Genomic DNA, 21,355 nt, shown 5'->3' on the forward strand with positions numbered 1-21,355 from the left:
ATGGGACCGGATGCAATCTTTGTTTTCTGAATGTTGAGCTTTAAGCCAACTTTTTCACTCTCCACTTTCACTTTCATCAAGAGGTTTTTTAGTTCCTCTTCACTTTCTGCCATAAGGGTGGTGTCATCTGCATATCTGAGGTTATTGATATTTCTCCCGACAATCTTGATTCCAGCTTGTGTTTCTTCCAGTCCAGCGTTTCTCATGATGAACTCTGCATATAAGTTAAATAAACAGGGTGACAATATACAGCCTTGATGAACTCCTTTTCCTATTTGGAATCAGTCTGTTGTTCCATGTCCAGTTCTAACTGTTGCTTCCTGACCTGCATACAGATTTCTCAAGAGGCAGGTCAGGTGGTCTGGTATTCCCATCTTTTGAAGAATTTTCCACAGTTTATTGTGATCCACACAGTCAAAGGCTTTGGCATAGTCAATAAAGCAGAAATAGATGTTTTTCTGAACTCTCTTGCTTTTTCCATGATCCAGCGGATGTCGGCAATTTGATCTCTGGTTCCTCTGCCTTTTCTAAAACTAGCTTGAACATCTGGAAGTTCATGGTTCACATACTGCTGAAGCCTAGCTTGGAGAATTTTGAGCATTACTTTACTAGCGTGTGAGATGAGTGCAACTGTGTGGTATTTTGAGCATTCTTTGGCATTGCCTTTCTTTGGGATTGGAATGAAAACTGACCTTTGCCAGTCCTATGGCCACTGCTGAGTTTTCCAAATTTGCTGGCATATTGAGTGCAGCACTTTCACAGCATCATCTTTCAGGATTTGGAATAGCTCAACTGGAATTCCATCACCTTCACTAGCTCTGTTCGTAGTGATGCTTTCTAAGGCCCACTTGACTTCACATTCCAGGATGTCTGGCTCTAGGTCAGTGATCACACCATTGTGATTATCTGGGTCATGAAGATCGTTTTGTGCAGTTCTTCTGTGTTTTCCTGCCACCTCTTCTTAATATCTTCTGCTTCTGTTAGGTCCATACCATTTCTGTCCTTTATCGAGCTCATCTTTGCATGAAATGTTCCTTTGGTATCTGATTTTCTTGAAGAGATCCCTAGTCTTTCCCATTCTGTTGTTTTCCTCTATTTCTTTGCATTGATTGCTGAAGAAGGCTTTCTTATCTCTTCTTGCTGTTCTTTGGAACTCAGCATTCAAATGTTTATATCTTTTCTTTTCTCCTTTGCTTTTCGCTTCTCTTCTTTTCACAGCTATTTGTAAGGCCTCCCCAGACAGCCATTCTGCTTTTTCACATTTCTTTTCCATGGGGATGGTCTTGATCCCTGTCTCCTGTACAATGTCACGAACCTCATTCCATAGTTCATCAGGCACTCTATCTATCAGATCTAGGCCCTTAAATCTATTTCTCACTTCCACCGTATAATCATAAGGGATTTGATTTAGGTCGTATCTGAATGGTCTAGTGGTTTGCCCTACTTTCTTCAATTTCAGTCTGAATTTGGCAATAAGGAGTTCATGGTCTGAGGCACAGTCAGCTCCTGGTCTTGTTTTTGCTGACTGTATAGAGCTTCTCCATCTCTGGCTGCAAAGAATATAATCAATCTGATTTCGGTGTTGACCATCTGGTGATGTCCATGTATAAAGTCTTCTCTTGTGTTGTTGAAAGAGGGTGTTTGTTATGACCAGTGCATTTTCTTGGCAAAACTCTCTTAGTCTTTGCCCTGCTTCATTCCGTATTCCAAGGCCAAATTTGCCTGTTACTCCAGGTGTTTCTTGACTTCCTACTTTTGCATTCTAGTCCCCTATAATGAAAAGGACATCTTTTTTGGGTGTTGGTTCTAAAAGGTCTTGTGGGTCTTCATAGAACCATTCAACTTCAGCTTCTTCAGCGTTACTGGTTGGGGCATAGACTTGGATTACTGTGATATTGAATGGTTTGCCTTGGAAACAGAGATTATTCTGTTGTTTTTGAGATTGCATCCAAGTACTGCATTTCAGACTCTTTTGTTGACCATGATGGCCACTCCATTTCTTCTGAGGGATTCCTGCCCGCAGTAGTAGATATAATGGTCATCTGAGTTAAATTCACCCATTCCAGTCCATTTCAGTTCACTGATTCCTAGAATGTCGACATTCACTCTTGCCATCTCTTGTTTGACCACTTCCAATTTGCCTTGATTCATGGACCTGACCTTCCAGGTTCCTATGCAATATTGCTCTTTACAGCATCAGACCTTGCTTCTATCACCAGTCACATCCACAGCTGGGTGTTCTTTTTGCTTTGGCTCCATCCCTTCATTCTTTCTGGAGTTATTTCTCCACTGATCTCTAGTAGCATATTGGGCACCTACTGACCTGGGGAGTTTCTCTTTCAGTATCCTATCATTTTGCCTTTTCATACTGTTCATGGGGTTCTCAAGGCAAGAATACTGAAGTGGTTTGCCATTCCCTTCTCCAGTGGACCACATTCTATCAGATCTTTCCACCATGACCCGCCCGTCTTGGGTTGCCCCAGGGGCATGGCTTGGTTTCACTGAGTTAGACAAGGCTGTGGTCCTAGTGTGATTAGCTTGACTAGTTTTCTGTGAGTATGGTTTCAGTGTGTTTGCCCTCTGATGCCCTCTTGCAACACCTACCATCTTACCTGGGTTTCTCTTACCTTGGGTGTGGGGTATCTCTTCACGGCTGCTCCAGCAAAGCGCAGCCATTGCTCCTTACCTTGGACGAGGGGTATCTAGAAGTTTAAAGCTACAAAGCCTTCAATGACTTTTTAGAAATAACCTTTTCCTTTGCACAAAATAATATTGAGAATGAAGGCAAAGAACCTATAGATCATAAGAAGATTAAAGATACATAGCAATTACATTAGATATGATGTGTTCTATCAATTATTTAAAATATCCTTGAGATAAATAGGTCTTATCTGGATCCTAATTAAAAAAAGAATGACATTTGAATCTAACGGGATATGTGACTGACTATACAGAAGCAAAACAAATGTTTTTCAAAAGAATAAATTACAGTGACACTCAAAAACACCCTGAAGCATGATACTTTTATTTACAAGGGGATAAAAGATTCAAATATATTAGTAAAATGGAATTTTTATTATGGTTTCCCCTTAGTAATCATTTGTGAGTGTGCCTTTGTGTATTCATATCAAATTTCAAATAAAAACAAAAAAATTCCCTTTTTCTTTTGTTTTGTTTTGTATTCTGACCTAGGTATATGCCTTAGACACAGCTGTGGAGCACCTCTTCACTCCCAACATGTTCTGTCCCTCTGTTTCTGACTTTCCCTCCCATCCCCTGCATGCCCTGGGAACATACCTACTCCCCTACTCCCACCCTCCTCATCTTGGATCAAGGAATAAGCAACTTAGCCCATCTCTACTACTTGCAGACACCCAAAACCTTTCTGGTGCTATAGTTTTGTTGTTTAGTCACTCAGTTGTCCGACTCTTTGTGACCCCATGGACAGCAGCACACCAGGCTTCCCTGCATCACTATTTCCCAGAGTTTACTCAAACTCATGTCCATTGAGTCCGTGATGCCATCCAACCATTTCATCCTCTGTCGTCCCCATCTCCTCCTGCCCTCAATCTTTCCCAGCATCAGGGTCTTTTCCAATGAGTCAGCTCTTCGCATCAGGTGGCCAAAGTATTGGAGTTTCAGCTGCCGCATCAGTCCTTCCAATGAATATTCAGGACTGATCTCCTTTAGGATTTACTGGTTCGATCTCTTTGCTGTCCAAGGGACTCTCAAGAGTCTTCTCCAGCACCACAATTCAAAAGCATCAATTCTTTGGTGCTCAGCCTTCTTTATGGTCCAACTCTCACAGAAGTACATGACTGAAAAAATCATAGCTTTGACTAGACGAACCTTAGTCGGTAAAGCGATGCCTCTGCTTTTTAATACGCTGTCTAGATTAGTCATCCTTCCAAGAAGCAACTGTCTTTTAACTTCAAGCCTGCAGTCACCATCTGCAGTGATTTTGGAGCCCAAGAAAATAAAGTCTGTCACTGCTTCCATTTTTTCCCCATCTATTTGCCATGAAGCAATGGGACAGGATGCCATGATCTTAGTTTTCTGGATGTTGCATTTTAAACCAGCGTTTCACACTCCTCTTTCACCTGCATCAAGAGGCTCTTTAGTTCCTCTTCGCTTTCTGCCATTAGGATGGTGTCATCTGCATATATGAGGTTATTGATATTTCTATATCAATACCAAGTTTGTTTCTCTTTGATATTCCCCCCTGAAATCCCTTGCTTATGTACACCTGAGAATCAGTTTGAAAAATTTTTAAATATACATAAATATACTTTATTCAGTCCAGATATAGTCTTATAACCTTCTACAATTTTTTTTTTTTTAACGTCCCTCAACTTTTCTATTGACTCTAAGCAAAAAGGAGACGGCAGAGAAGTAAAAGAGGGATTATCTCTCGACCTTCTCTTAGTGCCTTTCCCTTTGGCTACTCCCTGTGAAATTTCTTAGAGCACTTTTAGAAAATATAAAGGATAAGGGGTTCTTGGGGGATTTGTCTGTTTGTGGGTTTTGGCACAAATAGGCAAAGCAGAAAACATGCATGGCCACAGCAACAACAGAAAGTTAGGGATGCCAAAACCATAGAGAAGAATAAGGACAGAATGCTAGGCCAGACTGATATTAGATGTTGAGCCAGCTCCTTTACCTTTTTCCTTTACTCCTTGGAATCAGCCTTCTGTTTCCTGACTAGCCTCAGAAAAGAAAAGCCACTATCAGTCACTTGGAGCTGGTAAAAGCTAGACTTCCACAGCCAAGGATATTTCAGTAGTAAAAGCTTAGCAAATATCTGGTGGCTTACTTAGAACATAAGAACAGACAAATCTGAAGCTACCTAAAAGAAATAAATTAGTTATTTGATGGGAAGGGAGAGGTACTCTCCCTAGATGGATGTCCTTAAGGAATCTAGCTCTTAATTTTAATGTCCCAGCAGACAAACATCCTAGGAAGCTTTACTACTGTCTGGCATGCTCTCCTGTAAATCTAATAAATGAGAATGTGAGCTCATGCCCTAGCCAGTAAAACATAAAAGCTGATGAAAGAAATGATGAAGCAAATTAATAAAGGAGATTACAGGCTAGAAATTCTTACCAGTCTGCACAATCAAAAGAGGTTATAAGAAACAGACTAAAATCAATCATAGCTCCTTTTTAACTATATGCATTAAAGAGTTCTTAAAATTCTGAATCTGTTACTTTGGGAGATGATGGCAAATATCTGGATAACCAAGTGCTATCCACAAAAACAAAACCCTTATTAGGCTATTATTAAAAGCAGCTCATTTTTAATGCTGCTACATTTTCCTATTCAAAAAAAAAATACAAGTAGTTGATCATTTTTTCAAAGTAAAACTCTAGATTTTGATGAACCAAATTTAGGAGTGAGTATAGCAATAGGAAAAAAAAAAAATCTGTAACTAAACACCCTGGGGAAAAGGCAGGGACTAGTGAGGTGCAGGTTTATGTTACTATCAAGAAGAACAAGGATTTAGAGAGATTTGAAAACAAACCAACAAACAAAAAGTGCTTGCAGGCTGGGCTGCTACACTAAGCATCTTGATTATTTCAAAGATACCCTGAGATCCAACCCAACCCTTTGGCTTCTGCCAAAGCAGCACAGAAACAGCCAAGTCAAGTTCCAAGAATAGTTATGACATACCATCCCCTTCCAACTACAGTCTTTGGGGGTATCTTGTCCTGGGACAAAGGGCATTATCAGAAGGGGAATGAGCTGTTAACACTGCTTCCTTCTTTATCCACTGAAACCCAAATAAACAGGAAAATAAGGAACCTTGGATTTAATAGCAATTAATTCATTTAATTTATTTTTCTTTTTTTTTTTGCTGCACCATGTGGCTTGGAAGATCTTAAGTTTCCCAACCAGGGATGGAACCTATGCCCTAAGCAATGTAAGTATAGAGTCCTAACCACTGAGCCACCAGGGAATTCCTAATTCATTTAATTGAATAGCAATTACTTCATGTAATTCACTGGGGAAGCAAGAATAGACTAAAACTGTTACCTCTCTCACAAATTCTGTTTTTCTGGGGCTACCTGGAAAATAGGTACTAAAAATCAACTTGTAAAATACTTAAGTGTACAAGACAGCCCTTTTCCTGCAAAGTTGAAGTAAACTGTATATTAACAGGTTACATAACCACTTTAAAAGTAAGCTATTGGTCAGGGAATAAGAGCTACTCAGACTGTTCTCCCTGTTCAATCATCAGTAACCAAGGGAAAAACTCTTCCTAAAACTTCTTTACCTTAACTCATTATGGCCTATTAGTGTTATGGCCTTCTAACAGAGTGTCCCTCACACAGGATCCAAGATTTCTGGCCTCCCTACTCACTATATGTGTGACACACTCTGGTATGTAACTGCAGTGCTACATGTAACCGTAGTTGTGTGTGTTTTCAGTTTTCCTTGATGCCTTTCTCCCCTTTATTTCAAGCTTCTATTAGGCATCTAGAGATAATTATCTACATGTAAATGATGCTACATTCTTAAAAGTAACCTGCTTTCTTATCAGTGATAAAAAAAAATACTTATAAAATACTCAATGCAGCGAGAAGTATCTAAGACCTGGATAGAACCCAGGTCTCCTACACTGGCAGGTGGATTCTCTACAACTGAGCCACCTGAGAATCCCCAGGAGAAATTTTAAAGATTATCTAACTCAAACACCATTTTTAAGGATGAAGGAACTGAAATACAAACAGAAATTAACAGACTCATCCAAGGTAATATATTACTAGTTAAATGGCATACCCAGGTGGTGCAATGGTAAAGAATATGCCTGCCAGTGCACGAGACACAAGAGACATGGGTTCAATCCCTGGGTCAGGAAAATCCCCTGGAGAAGGAAATGGCAACCCACTCCAGTATTCTTGCCTGGAAAATCCCATGGACAGAGGAGTCTGGTGGGCTACAGTCCATGGGGTCACAAAGAGTCGAACATGACAGAGCAGCAGGAATGGCACAGCAAAGGCCTTATAAGTAGAACTATCTCCTAAGAATGAATCCCAGTACACTACAGGAAGAGATATAAAATGGTCAGCTTCCAAATAAAACATTTTGGTGGTTCTTCAATAAGCTTAACATTGATTTATCACATGTCCCAGCAATTCCACTCCCTTTCACTTTGGAAAGGCAAATTTAAAAGCCAGGAATATTCAATATATAATGCTACAAAATGTAAATATTAGGAAACAAGAGCAACAGCTATCTTATACACTTTCTGTAACAGAAAGTACCTGTGAAGATTAAGTAAAGAGCTAGGGAGTAATACGGTAAATAAGACTTGATCTCTGGCCCTCAATCTCACATTAGTGGGAGAAATAAAAAAGTAACTCAGTGGCTATATACAGAGATGTGGCCTAAATATTTTGGTACCACAGAGCAAGAGTGCTGGCTAGTGAGTGTAGCCAAAAGCAGAGAAAGCCTCTTAAAAGAGGATTCTTAGCCTGAGTCTTAAAAGGAAAGCCGAGTCAGCTCTGGAATAAAAGTTACACGTTGGCATTTAGAAAAGTACGACTGAGAGACATGCATATATACATATGTACACATACGTGTATTTTTTCCCATTCTTTCAAGAAGTATTTTTAGACTACCTACTACTTGCCAGGCATAGACCATGTTTAAAGAACAACATGTATTTTAGCATGGCCGAAGCCTAGAGAGCATGCACGAAACTTGGCAGGCACGAGGTTATGAAAGCCTTGGATGCTCTGCTAAGGAGTTCAGACCTCACCTTGAAGATGGTAAGAAACGAAAAAAGCTAAGGAACTGACAAGATCAGACTTCGATATACTCTGATTCAGGCTTTCCTATACTATCTCTCTGAAGAGCTGGCAGAAGGCTTCACAGGGAAAAAAGGAGCTGATATGATCCATGTTTCAAAGATACCATATGAACACCAGGAGCTAACTAAGGTCTACCTCTTCTCTTCCTCTGTCACCAGACTCCACTCTGATAGGGTAAAAAGTTTCCGTACCAGTAGCAGATAGAAGAGTGGTAACAGAAAAGCAGAGTCCCTCTGGCCAAAGTGCATTAAGAGTTACCCACAGAGAACTATTCATTTTAAACAGAATATCGTATTAACAAAATACAACCAGAGCATATTAAAACACTTGATAAGATGGTAGATTTTACGTTGTATTTTGCCACAATTTAAAACAACCTTTTAAAGAAGAGAAAAAAAAAAAAATCTGCAATTTAGACACCCAGTTTTTTCTACTCTGGCAAACATTTTTACAAAATGTATAAATGTATGAGTTCATATTATACTTAATTCCCTCATTCTTCTTTCAAAGTTTAAAAACTCTTCAAAGTCTGGACTCCACCACAAAGCTAAATGTGTAAGACCACAAAGAAAAAAAATACGATATTTACTATCTTACGGCGAAAGAGAAGAGAATCATATCGCAAATGGACCCCATCCAATAGCCCGCTATCCTTTCCTATAGACTTGCCATGGTGCAAGCTGCCACCATAAAGAATGCACATGGATTTGGGCAGACACATTCTAAGAGCACAGCTGTCTGTCCAGGCATGCTGCTGAAAGAACAGTACATTCCTATTTGTCCTGTCCCCACCCACCTTAAACCCCCTTAAAAAAGGGAGTTTAAACAAAAACTGTCTTATTTAAGTGTTTAATGTGTTTAAGTGCTTAACAGTAGCAAGAACCCCTCTAACATCACCCTTATGCCTAAGTTAGTCTCTGAAGATTCCTGAAGAGGAAAATAATTTTTTTATGTATATTCTCAAAAATCTTCACTCAAGACTGCCATTTATGTTCAAAGCGAAAATAACAAGTCACCAACTTTCAGAAAATTGATACAGTATGGTAGAGGAGAGAGTACTGAGTGAGAGTCAGAGTAATACAGTCTAAGTCCCAGGCAGCCGACTGGCTTTGTGACCTTGGGGAAATTGTCCAGCCTCTCTGAACTTCAGTTTGTTCATCCATATGACATGCTTACACTATCCACATCATAGGGTTGCTGTGAAGATCAAAGAACTAAACGTAACCTTACCTCAGTCACACCCTGCAATACACCCTTCTCAGCAATCTCAATTTCACGCAACCACTTCTGAATACAGATTCTATCTTTTTAACTCGTTCCTTCCAGTTGTTGTTCCCTAAGTCACGTCCAATTCTTTGCAACCCCATGGACTGCAGCATGCCAGGCTTTCCTGTCCTTCACTGTCTCCCAGAGTTTGCTCAAACTCATGTCCATTGAGTCGACTGTGCCATCCAACTATCTCATCCTCTGTCGCCCCCTTCTCCTCCTGCCTTCATTCTATGCCAGCATCAGGGTCTTTTCCAAAGAGTTGGCTCTTCCCATCAGGTGACCAAAGTATTGGAGTTTCAACTTCAGCATCAGTCCTTCCAATGAATATTCAGGACTGATTTCCTATAGGATGGACTGGTTTGATCTCCCTGCTGTCCAAGGGACAATCAAGAGTCTTCTCCAACACCACAGTTCAAAAGCATCTATTCTTTGGCACTCAGCCTTCTTTATGGTCCAACTCTCACATCTGTACATGACTACTGGAAAACCCATAGCAGCTTTGACTAGATGGACCTTTGTTGGCAAAGTGATGTCTCTGCTTTTTAATATGCTGTCTAGGTTTGTCATAGCTTTCCTTCCAAGGAGCAGCGTCTTTTAATTTCATGGCTGCAATCACCATCCACAGTGATTTTGGCGCCCAAGTCACTGTTCCCACTACATTACATTCAGAATTGAGAAGATAAAACTTACAGAACAAAAAGATATAAATTACATTTAAGTCAGCTTCTTAAATATGCTACCATAAGAAAACCACTGCATCAAAATGCATCAAAATGTTTAAGTAAGGGCCAGGAAAGATGTTTCAAAAGAAAGTAATAGAATGACTATATTTTTAAGCCATTAAAACTGATATTAGTTTAATAATACCACTAATGCTAAATATAACCACTCTGCCATTAAACTGATTTACTGTGTAACAAACAATCCTTTTTTTAGTTTCAGAAACTTTTGACTACATATTTGTTATGTGTTGTTTTTACTGGAAACTACCTACAGGGCAATATTTGACTATATCTACTAATAATTCCAACTTATTGTTGTAGCGTACTTTCCAGTTAAAATTTTTCAAGTAAAAGGGATAGGCACAGGTGTTTCTCCTACAGTTTTTCAAAACTCAAACTGGATACAACTAATCGAGGAAAACAATTGTATCACATAGAATTTACTGTTGTTGTTTAGTCGCTAAGTCATTTCCGACTCTTTTGCAACTTCATGGATTGTAGCCCACCAGGCTCCCCTGTCCACGGGATTTCACAGTCAAGAATACTAGAGTGGATTGCCGTTTCCTTCTCCAGGGCATCTTTTGGACTCAGGGATCAAACCCGAGCCTCCTGCATTGCAGGCAGATTCTTGACCACTGAGCCAACTGGGAAGCCCATTACATACAGCTATTGGTTAAAATTCACAATCAAGGAAAACAGTGCGCATCACCTTCAGGACGCGGGTGCTGGGCGCTGAAGGAGTTGAGGTGATCTTTCCTTTGCCACTTAATAGTTGTGACTTTTCCTACCAATCATTAATTTTATAACCAATGTTGAGTATAGTTGGCTATGCAAATATTGCTCAAGAAAGCAATTCAATTCACAACACTTCCATAAAGAGCACATTTCAGTTATAACCAGCTTCCATTTTTCCCTCCATTTTGGCTGGAATCATTAGATATACCATTTTACATACAACAGGCAGCTTTAGGGTTCAATATTTATGTGTATTTTAACAGCCTCATTACCTCAAAGTTTTGGAAACTGTAAATATTTTCTTAGGAATTAATAAAGTTTGTTTCTACATATCTACAAATATTTGACTTGCCAAATAATATCAACAAAATTTTAAGGATAAAGGTATTTAAAATTTTAAATTATAAAGATACATTCTCCATTTAATTTTTTAAACAAGCACATTAAACTACTACTAAAAACATTCTTAGCTACTTGTCAAATCAAGTGTTTCAATGATTCTTATGAGCCAAACGATTGAATCTACTTGCAGTTATCTATACCTCAAAAAAATAATAATGAATCTCCTAAAATATGCCATAAATCCACCTATAAAGCTAAACTGATCCTTCTTATTAAAATGAGTAAGGCCTTCTAAGTTTTTAACAAAAAAATTTCTACTTATACACTGCAAACTTAACTCTTCTAAATAAATTCAGCAATGCAAAATTTAATTCAAATCAAAATAAGTAAGAAAGCAATAAACACAACCAGAAAGCTGGAAATTAAGATTAAAAGGTTTCGATACTATATTCCTAGAAAGTCCAATTGACTTCCTCTTGGAGGAAGATAATTAAGGCTGTTAGCATCTCAATGTAAAGAGAGTACCACTCAAGATAATCATAAAGCAGCAATTTAACAACAAAAAATAACTCCTGTCTTTATTAATATACAATTGAAATAGTCAAAAATCGTAATGCAAAACAAACAGAAGTAAAACTTACAGAAAAGCACTGAATCAAAAATCAGAAGACCTCAGGTATAATCTTTTCTTGTCATAGATATGAAAATCTACTTTTTCCATTTTCCCATCTGCAAAATTAAGGCTGGCAAAAGGAAGAGATCATCCTAAGGTTATTTTCAGCTCAAACCTTATTAATACCATGAACCAAACTGAAGCTATGTCTTATTTTGTTTTAACTTACATAGAAATAAAACGGAGAAGGCAATGACACCCCACTCCAGTACTCTTGCCTGGAAAATCCCATGGACGGAGGAGCCTGGTAAGCTGCAGTCCATGGGGTCACAAAGAGTCGGACACGACTGAACGATTTCGCTTTCACTTTTCACTTTCATGCGTTGGAGAAGGAAATGGCCACCCACTCCAGTGTTCTTGCCTGGAGAATCCCAGGGACGGGGGAGCCTGGTGGGCTGCCGTCTATGGGGTCGCACAGGGTCGGACACAACTGAAGTGACTTAGCAGCAGCAGCAGCAGAAATAAAAATAAATTATTACATAATTGGAGTTAAGGGTAGCCTTTACTATCTGAAAGATAGTAAGTAGCTGTTGATAAAGACTATGTCAAAAATAAAAACTCATAAAAACACGAGAATTTACTAATAAAAATATATACTACTTTTCTAGATAAAGTTCCTTCTGTAAGTACTTATAAAACATCTGAAGTTATCTTCTAAAACATCAACTCGAAACTCTCAATAACTACTTTATAAGTCTTAGGAATCCTATACTGCTAAGTCTCTTCAGTCATATCCAACTCTTTGCGACCCCATGAACTGTAACCAGCCAGGCTGCTCTGTCCATGGGATTCTCCAGGCAAGAATGCTTCAGTGGGTTTTTCAAAGGAAATCCTATATAAAGAATCCTATATAAGGAGATGAAATTACTATAGGAATCCTATACAAGGAGATGAAATTACTAGAAATTAAGAATAGAGAAACTCATCAATGTCTTTGTAGGCTATAACTACATAATGTGTAATGTAACAGTTTTGGAACTCACATTCAGAGATCTTTTTTTGAGTGTTTGTCAGTCAGTTCAGTCGCTCTGCTGCTGCTGCTAAGTTGCCTCAGTCTTGTCCGACTCTGTGCAACCCCATAGACGGCAGCCCACCAGGCTCCCTCGTCCCTGGGATTCTCCAGGCAAGAACACTAGAGAGTGGGTCGCCATTTCTTTCTCCGATGCATGAAAGTGAAAAGTGAAAGTGAAGTCGTTCAGTGGTGTCTAACTCTCTGCGACCCCATGGACCCCAAGCACGCCAGGCTTCCCTGTCCATGACCAACTCCCAGAGCTTATTCAAACTCATGTCCATTGAGTCGGTGAGGCCATCCAATCATCTCATCCTCTGTCATCCCCTTCCCTTCTCCTCCCGCCTTCGATATTCCCAGGGTCTTTTCCAATGAGTCGGTTCTTCACATCAAGTGGCCAATATCGGAGCTTCAGCATCAGTCCTTCCAATGAGTAGTCAGGACTGATTTCCTTTAAGATTGACTGGTTGGATCTCCTTGCAGTCCACGGGACTCTCAACAGTCTTCTCCAACACCACAGTTCAAAAGCATCAATTCTTTGATGCTCAGCTTTCTATATAGCCCAACTCTCACATCCATACATGACTACTGGAAAAATCATAGCTTTGACTAGTGGACATTTGTTGACAAAGTAATGTCTCTGCTTTTTAATATGCTGTCTAGGTTGGTCATAGCTTTTCTTCCAAGGACCAAGCGTCTTTTAATTTCATGGCTGCAGTCACCATCTGCAGTGATTTTGGAGCCCAAGAAAATAGTCAGTCACTGTTTCCATTGTTTCCCTGTCTATTTGCCACGAAGTGATGGGACTGGATGCCATGATCTTAGTTTCCTGCATGTTGAGTTTTTAAGCCAAATTTTCACTCTCCTCTTTCATCAAGAGGCTCTTTAGTTCTTCTTCGCTTTCTGCCGTAAGGGTGGTGTCATCTGTGTATCTGAGGTTATTGATATTTCTCCCGGCAATCCTGATTTCAGCTTGTGCTTCATCGAGTCCAGCACTTCTCATGATGTACTCTGCATATAAGTTAAATAAGCAGGGTGACAATATACAGCCTGGATGTATTCCTTTCCTGATTTGGAACCAGTCTGTTGTTCCATGTCCAGTTCTAACTGTTGCTTCTTGCCCTACATACAGATTGCTCAGGAGCCAGGTCAGGTGGTCTGGTATTCCCATCTCTTGAATAATTTTCCATAGTTTGTTGTGATCCACAGAGCCAAAGGCTTTGGCATAGTCAGTAAAGCAAAAATAGATGTTTTTCTGGAACTCTCTTGCTTTTTTGATGATCCAACACATGTTGGCGATTTGATCTCTGGTTCCTCTGCCTTTTCTAAATCCAGCTTGAATATATGGAAGTTCACAGTTCACACACTGTTGAAGCCTGCCTTGGAGAATTTTGAGCACTATTTGCTAGAGTGTGAGATGAATCCAATTGTGCGGTAGTTTGAACATTCTTTGGCATTGCCTTTCTTTGGGATTGGAATGAAAACTGACCTTTTCCAGTCCTGTGGCCACCACTGAGTTTTCCAAATTTGCTGGCATACTGAGTGCAGCATGTTCACAGCATCACCTTTTAGGATTTGGAATAGCTCAATTGGAATTCCATCACCTCCACTAGCTTTGTTGTAGTGATGCTTCCTAAGGCCCACCTGACTTTGCATTCCAGTATGTTTGGCTCTACGGGACTGATCACACTATGGTGGTTATATGGATCATGAAGATCTTTATTGTATAGTTCTTCTTAATATCTTCTGCTTCTGTTAGGTCCATATCACCTCTGTCCTTTATTGTGCCCATCTTTGCATGAAATGTTCCCTTGGTATCTCTAATTTTCTTGAAGAGATCTCTAGTCTTTTCCATTCTATTGTTTTCCTCTATTTCTTTGCATTGATCGCTGAGGAAGGCCTTCTTATCTCTCCTTGCTATTCTTTGGAATTCTGCATTCAAATGGACATATCTTTCCTTTTCTCCTTTGCCTTTAGCTTCTCTTCTTTTCACAGCTATTATAAGGCCTCCTCAGACAACTATTTCGCCTTTTTGCATTTCTTTTTCTTGGGGATGGTCTTGATCCTTGCCTCCTGTACAATGTCACAAACCTCTGTCCATAGTTCTTCAGGCACTCTAATCCCTTCAGACCTAATCCCTTCAACCTATTTGTCACTTCCACTGTATAATTGTAAGGGATTTGATTTAGATCATACCTGAATGATCTAGTGGTTTTCCCCACTTTCTTCAATTTAAGTTTGGATTTGGCAATAAGGAGTTCATGATCTGAGCCACAGTCAGCTCCTGGTCTTGTTTTTGCTGACTGTATAGAGCTTCTCCATCTTTGGCTACAAAAGTATAATCAATCTGATTTCAGTATTGACCATCTGGTGATGTCCATGTGTAGTGTCTTCTCTTGTGTTGTTGGAAGAGGGTGTTTGCTATGACCAGTGTGTTCTCTTGGCAAAACTGTTAGCCTTTGACCTGCTTCATTCTGTACTCCAAGGCAAAATTTGTTACTCCAGGTAGCTCTTGACTTCCTACTTTTCCATTCCAGTCCCCTACAATGAAGAGGACATCTTTTTTGTGCATTAGTTCTGAAGGTCTTATAGGTCTTCATAGAACCGTTCAACTTCAGCCTCACTGGTTGGGGCATAGACTTGGATTACTATGATACGGAATGGTTTGCCTTGGAAACAGAGATCATTCAGAGAGACAGCAGTGAGCTGTCCAGAAGAAGAGAGAGCTTAGTTCACTGGCCGGGAACTGAACCTGGGGAGCCTGTGAGAACAAAGTTTCAGTTTTATTCCACATGACAAACACCAGCTATCTAGCCCAGCGGCTCCATCTATCTCATATCTCAATTTCAACATAGTCCTAAACTTGACTGGATCCAGCAATTCCTTATTTAAAAGTTTTCATAAACTCTCAATATACTGGCTTTCCCTTTAACTCTCATACTCTATTCCTCTTCTCCTTCCAACATTAACTATCTATGTAGGCTTCACAATGTCTGTATTGCTTTTGTATTTCCTACATCTTTACTGTGTCTGATCTTTACGTCTCTGTTATCCATGATTTCACTTCTGATTCAAAGTGCCTTTATTCATCCAGTTAGATATTAAGTGTTCTGAGATCCTCAAATCTCCTTTGATGCAACTCCTTTCCACAATATCAAACATGGCAGGTTTGCCAGCAAATTGAGATATTTCTCAGTCACTTGAAAGTTTAAATTTTACAAGTTGACATTTTTATACTCCATTTATTTTCATCACCAGCAACCTACTTGCTTAAAGTCTTATAAGAATTTTGACTTTTAAATACTTTTCAGCATATTGATAGATGCTGAAGAAACCAAAACAACTTCAAATTCAAAATGTCACCTAGTCAAATTGGAGAGGAAAAAACAGCACTTGATATTTGGCAAAACTCTGCAACACAGCCTTTTTTGGAAGGCTTAAGAAAAAACTTACTATATACTATAATATTACTATAAAAGGAGGTTCTTTGTGGAATCTTACCATATTTCTTTAAGATGCAAGTGATGCTTGGGGATCTATACAAACAAATTTAAATTATTACAGAGTTTAACTATAATATCTAAAGTTACCATTTAAAAATAATCATTCATTATGAATTCACTTTTCTTTTCTTACCCTATTATTCAACCTAGAAGTCAAATCCTAGAGAGAAATGATACCAAACTAATTTGATAAAGGTCACTGTATCTAGCACATTGCCACAGATTTATTCTATGGCTATTTCAGACTCATAACTAGTCTGTTTTCACCTCTGCCCCCAAGAGTTTATTCTCCACAGAACAGACAGACTGAACCTTTAAAAGAAAAAAATTTATTTTTATTTATTTGACTGTGCCAGATCTTAGTTGCAGCATATGGGATCTAGTTCCCTGATCAGGGATGGAACCTGGGCCCCCTGCATTGGGAGCATGGAGCCTCATTGGACTACCAGAGAAGTCCCCAGACTGAATCTTTTAAAATCTAACCCCCCTACCACAATAGATTCCCATCCTACATATAATTCATATAATTTTTACCTCCCTTCTCCCTCTATGTATCTCCTAGCATTCTCCCCCAATGCCAGTCCTCTCTAGCCAGTTTAGCCTCCTCTGCCATACTTGATGGACAAAAACCTCTGCTTTACAAATATCCTTCAGAATTTTGTCTCCGATGGTCTTCTTTCTGAAATACTTCTCCTGGAAGTCCTAAGTCTCAGTCCTTCAGATCATTCAATTCTCCACTGAAATATCATCTTTAGACAGGCTGGGACCTGAGACCCTTTGCTGCAGTGCTGCAATGCTTGTACCTGGACAAACCAATAACTGCACTCATGCCCAGTGGGGGGCAAACTCTGGACAAAAGATGCAAAAAGGCCCCATATCCCTACTTCAACTTCTGAAGAACCAAGAGCTAAAAGAGGATGTTGGGAGCAAAAGCAGGGGACTGAGCATGCCCCCCTGCACCCAACAACACCAGAGTGGGGAGCAAAACACCTAAGCCACCCCTCTGACCCGATCCTTGGACAAGTCCCTATGCTCTTGCCACCTCCCCACCACTCCCCACCACCACCCACCAGTGAGTAACCAAGCAGGAAACCTTTTGTTTTCATTCCCCCTTGCTGCAACAGAGCCCTCAACAAAGGCTCTGGTCTGGCCTCTCTAGTTGATTTCTACTGATAGGGAAAGGCCAACAATTCTGGTTGGTATCAACACTACCAGAAGCTTTCTCTGAGCACTCTATCCAAACCTGCATCTCCCCTATCACTCTGTCCTTTTACCCAGCTTTATTTTTCTCTCAGAACTCATGATATAGTAAATGATATAGTAAATAAATATTTAGAGCCTGTCTCTACCCACTACAATACAATCTCCAAGAAGGCAGGTAGTTTCACTTGTTCAATGCCATATTACCAGTACCAAGATAGTGCAAATATTAAATGTAGTCGGCCCATCATATCCATGGGTTAGACATTGACAAGATTCAACCAACCATGGATGGAAATTTTTGGGGGGGAGGGGTGAACCATCAGTTCAGTTCAGTCTCTCAGTCGTGTCCGACTCTTTGCGATCCCATGGCCTGCAGCACGCCAGGCCTCCCTGTCCATCACCAACTCCCAGAGCTTCCTCAAACTCATGTCCATTGAGTCGGTGATGCCATCTAACCATCTCATCCTCTGTCATCCCCTTCTCCTCCTGCTTTCAATCTTTCCCAGCATCAGGGTCTTTTCAAATGAAAAGGGTGAACCATACAGTTCCAAAAAAGTAAAACTTGAATCTGCAACATGCCAGCATCTATTTACATAGCATTTACACTGTATTTATAGGTTCTAGGTATTTTCACCATGACACACTTTGTGGCAAGCAGTTTGGCCTAACAACTAATTGGCCATAAGGCCATTCTGCATTAAAAGATAAACTGATCAACAGTTCTGGATTTATTACACTAAAAAATGATAACCTATCAGTTCTTCCAAATCTTTTGGTGGACACAGTCATCCTTTCCACCCAATAAAACCAAAAGTTTACCAAGCTATGGCAACTACAAAAGAGGCGGTTAATAATTCACATTAGTCTTCAAGAGCATTAATTATTGATTCTTCAGCTAATTTAGACACAACAGCTTGTTCTGTAACACCATCTTTACCAATTTTATCACTTGATATTAGAAGTTGGACACAAAAGAAGACTCAAGTTACTCCTATCCCCCCAAAAAGAAATGGTTACGTGATTCTTGATGAGTGTAAGTTTCTTGAAAATGTGAAAATTTCTTGTTATTTAATAGTGAAGACTGTGACGCAGACAGAATTCTGGTATTTGGCACTTAATCTAGCTTAAATGATCTGGCAAAATATAAGGATGGACATGTGATGGAATGGTTAGATGTAGTCCAGATGAATATTACCAGTTCTATGTTACATGTAAAGAAATAGCCATCTCCCTTGTCCATTTTACTTCCAGAGAGACCTGAAGAGACTTAACAGCAAAATTTTTTATAGTGTAAAGAACTTACATTCAACACTATATCCTATATCCTTAGTGACTGACTTTGAGAAAGAAGTATTGCTTTCTTCTCAATATATCTGAATACAACTATAACAATGAATCTTATCTCATTTCACATAACATTCAAGTATTTTTCTATTTTCACATTTCATAATAGCAGTATTACTGCTTTTAAATTTTTGTTTTCAATTTTTCACATTTCATTAGGCCCTTTTTAATGTCTCTCTTCTTTTTTTGCTATTTTAGCATTTGAGGCAAAGTTATTTTATGGTCAAGTAGTTGTGTGATAAAACTGCAGCAAAACTGTCTGCAGCAAAGGCTTTCAGGGTGGAAATACTGTACACAGTATTTACAACTACCTACATAGCATCTACAATGTATAGGCATTATAACTAATCACAAAATAATTCAAAGTATATAGAGGGTATGTGTAGGTTATATGCAAATACTACACCATTTTATAAAAGAAACTTAAGCATCCTCCGATTTTGTCATCTGCAGAGGGTCCTAAAACCCTGCAGACACCAAGGGATAACTGTAAATGAAAAATTTAAACATCTGAGTCTAAAATCCATGCTATCAACTTTAATTATTCATGCATGCCAAAGAAGTCCTTTAAATAATAAATGTTAAAAGTATATTTAAACTGGGAATATTGATTGCCTCTAGAGAAGAGACTTGGATGGCTGAAGAGAGAGAGATACAGGACGATTAAATGTATGTCTCTTAAGTCTTGAACTGTATTAACATGTTAATACTATATTAGTGTGTTAACTTTTCACTTATTACATTAATGCATTAATTTCAATCTTGAACTATATTAATATGTTAACTTTCTATTAATTTTAATAACATTTAAAAATTTGATAGTAATACTAAAGCTAGGTAACAGCCTAGAGGGGTGGAAGGTAGAAGGAGATGCAGGGAGGCTCAAGAGGGAGGGGACTATGTATACCTATGGCTGATTCATGTTGATGTTTGGCAGAAATTAACATTCTGTAAAGTAATTATCCTTCAATTAAAAAATAAATTAACTAAAAATACATATATTTATGCTGGAATACCATAACCTTCCCAGTTCATTCTTATTTTCAACACATGGGACACTAATGGTAAAAGCATGACGTTCTTCCTGTCCTGGATAGTTTAGTAAGATTCTTCAGGAATTTCTCAGAGCATAACAAGAAGTTTTATGTTCCTTCTTAAATGTTCCCTTACTCTTGAATCATATTAACTAATTCTCTTACTCTAGTATCACTAGCAAGCTGTTAACTACATTCACTAGTTCATTCAGACAAGGTAAAACAGCCATCAAAACACCAAGTGTGGTAACATCTGTACTAAGTAACTATGAGGTTGTTTGCCAAGGACACTGTTACCAGAAATTTTATCACCAGGACAGCAGTAACAAAGAATATTCTAAGATATGCTCCAGCATTGTTACTTAGTTGCTAAGTCAGGTCCGACTCTTTTGCCACTCCATGGACTACAGCCCACCAGGCTCCTCTGTCCATGGGATTTCCCAGGCAAGAATACTGGAGTGGGTTACCATTTCCTTCTCCTGGAAATCTTCCCAACCCAGGGATCGAACCTATGTCTCTTATGTCTCCTGCACTGGCAGGCGGATTCTTTACCATTGAGCCACCAGGGAAAGCTAACCAGATGCATAACTAAAAGGCTGGATTATCCCAACACTCTCTAGCTCTCTCCTCATTTTGCCAGGGGTATAAAGATAAAAGAAAATACAGTGCAATCCTTCTATACAACACTGTTATCATCATAATATCCTATCAAATTATCACCCAAGCTCACATTAAAACAAATTCTCAGTAATTCCTATACCACTTTCAATTTCATTGGAGAAATATATATACTTGCTCTTATTCCAGATTGCCTGACGTTCTATTTTCAAATCATGCTATCACGATTTCATCCATCTGTTGTACTTATAAATAGCAGGAATCAGATGAATTGATGAGTTAAATCTGATAAGTCACTTTAAAGAATCTATGTTCAGGGACTTCCCTGGTGGTCCAGGTGTTAAGACTTCACCTTCCAATGCAGGAGGTGGAGGTTCGATCCCTAGTCAAGGAACTAAGATGCCACATGCCTCCAGGGCGAAAAAAGCAAAACATAAAACAGAAGCAATATTGTAACAAACCCAATAAAGACTTTAAAAAGAGTCCACATCAAAAAAAAAAAAAAATTCTTTGAAAAAAACTATCAAAAAAGAATCTATGTTCAAGGTACATAGGAATGAATTTTATGTTTTGTAGAAAACTCATACAATCACATCACACAAATCAAAAAACGGCTTAGGAAAAACAATAAATTTTTGGTTAACTAAAGTATTTTCTGAAATACTAAGTGTGATAACCTTTTCCTAATAAACACAAAGAGTCTAAATTATTTTCTTGAGTCTTTGCTAACTTAAAAATGGAACTCAACTTTTTATACATTTTTCTTTAAGGCAGTAAGTAACTGCATCGAGTCTCCTTAAATTACTAAAAAGAAATCAAGGTAATATTAAACACTGCTGAATTCCTTTAACAGTAGCATAAATTATCCTCTGCATTACGTGCAACTAAGGCCGTATTTTATACTTGCTAAGATGTATGTTATTATAATGATATAACGGAGAAAATTGTAACAAATTAAAACCATGTATCAGCTTTTCTGATCTTCCAAGGAAGAACACAACTTACAAAATAAATTAGAACCATTACTTTCCTGTACTAAGGATGAAATAACCAGTTTTTCTAAAGTGCTTGAAATCTAAGACAACACCA

At 38.8% G+C, this 21,355-nt stretch overlaps 1 protein-coding gene across 4 annotated transcripts in view; it reads right to left on the reverse strand.

Moving 5' to 3' along the window:
* The window catches only part of ABL2 (ABL proto-oncogene 2, non-receptor tyrosine kinase), a 103,926-nt gene that overhangs the window by 55,665 nt on the left and 26,906 nt on the right, over positions 1-21,355 (reverse strand). The window lies entirely within an intron of this gene.

This window comes from Bos indicus, chromosome 16, assembly GCF_029378745.1.
Source record: "Bos indicus isolate NIAB-ARS_2022 breed Sahiwal x Tharparkar chromosome 16, NIAB-ARS_B.indTharparkar_mat_pri_1.0, whole genome shotgun sequence".
NCBI lineage: Eukaryota > Metazoa > Chordata > Mammalia > Artiodactyla > Bovidae > Bos > Bos indicus.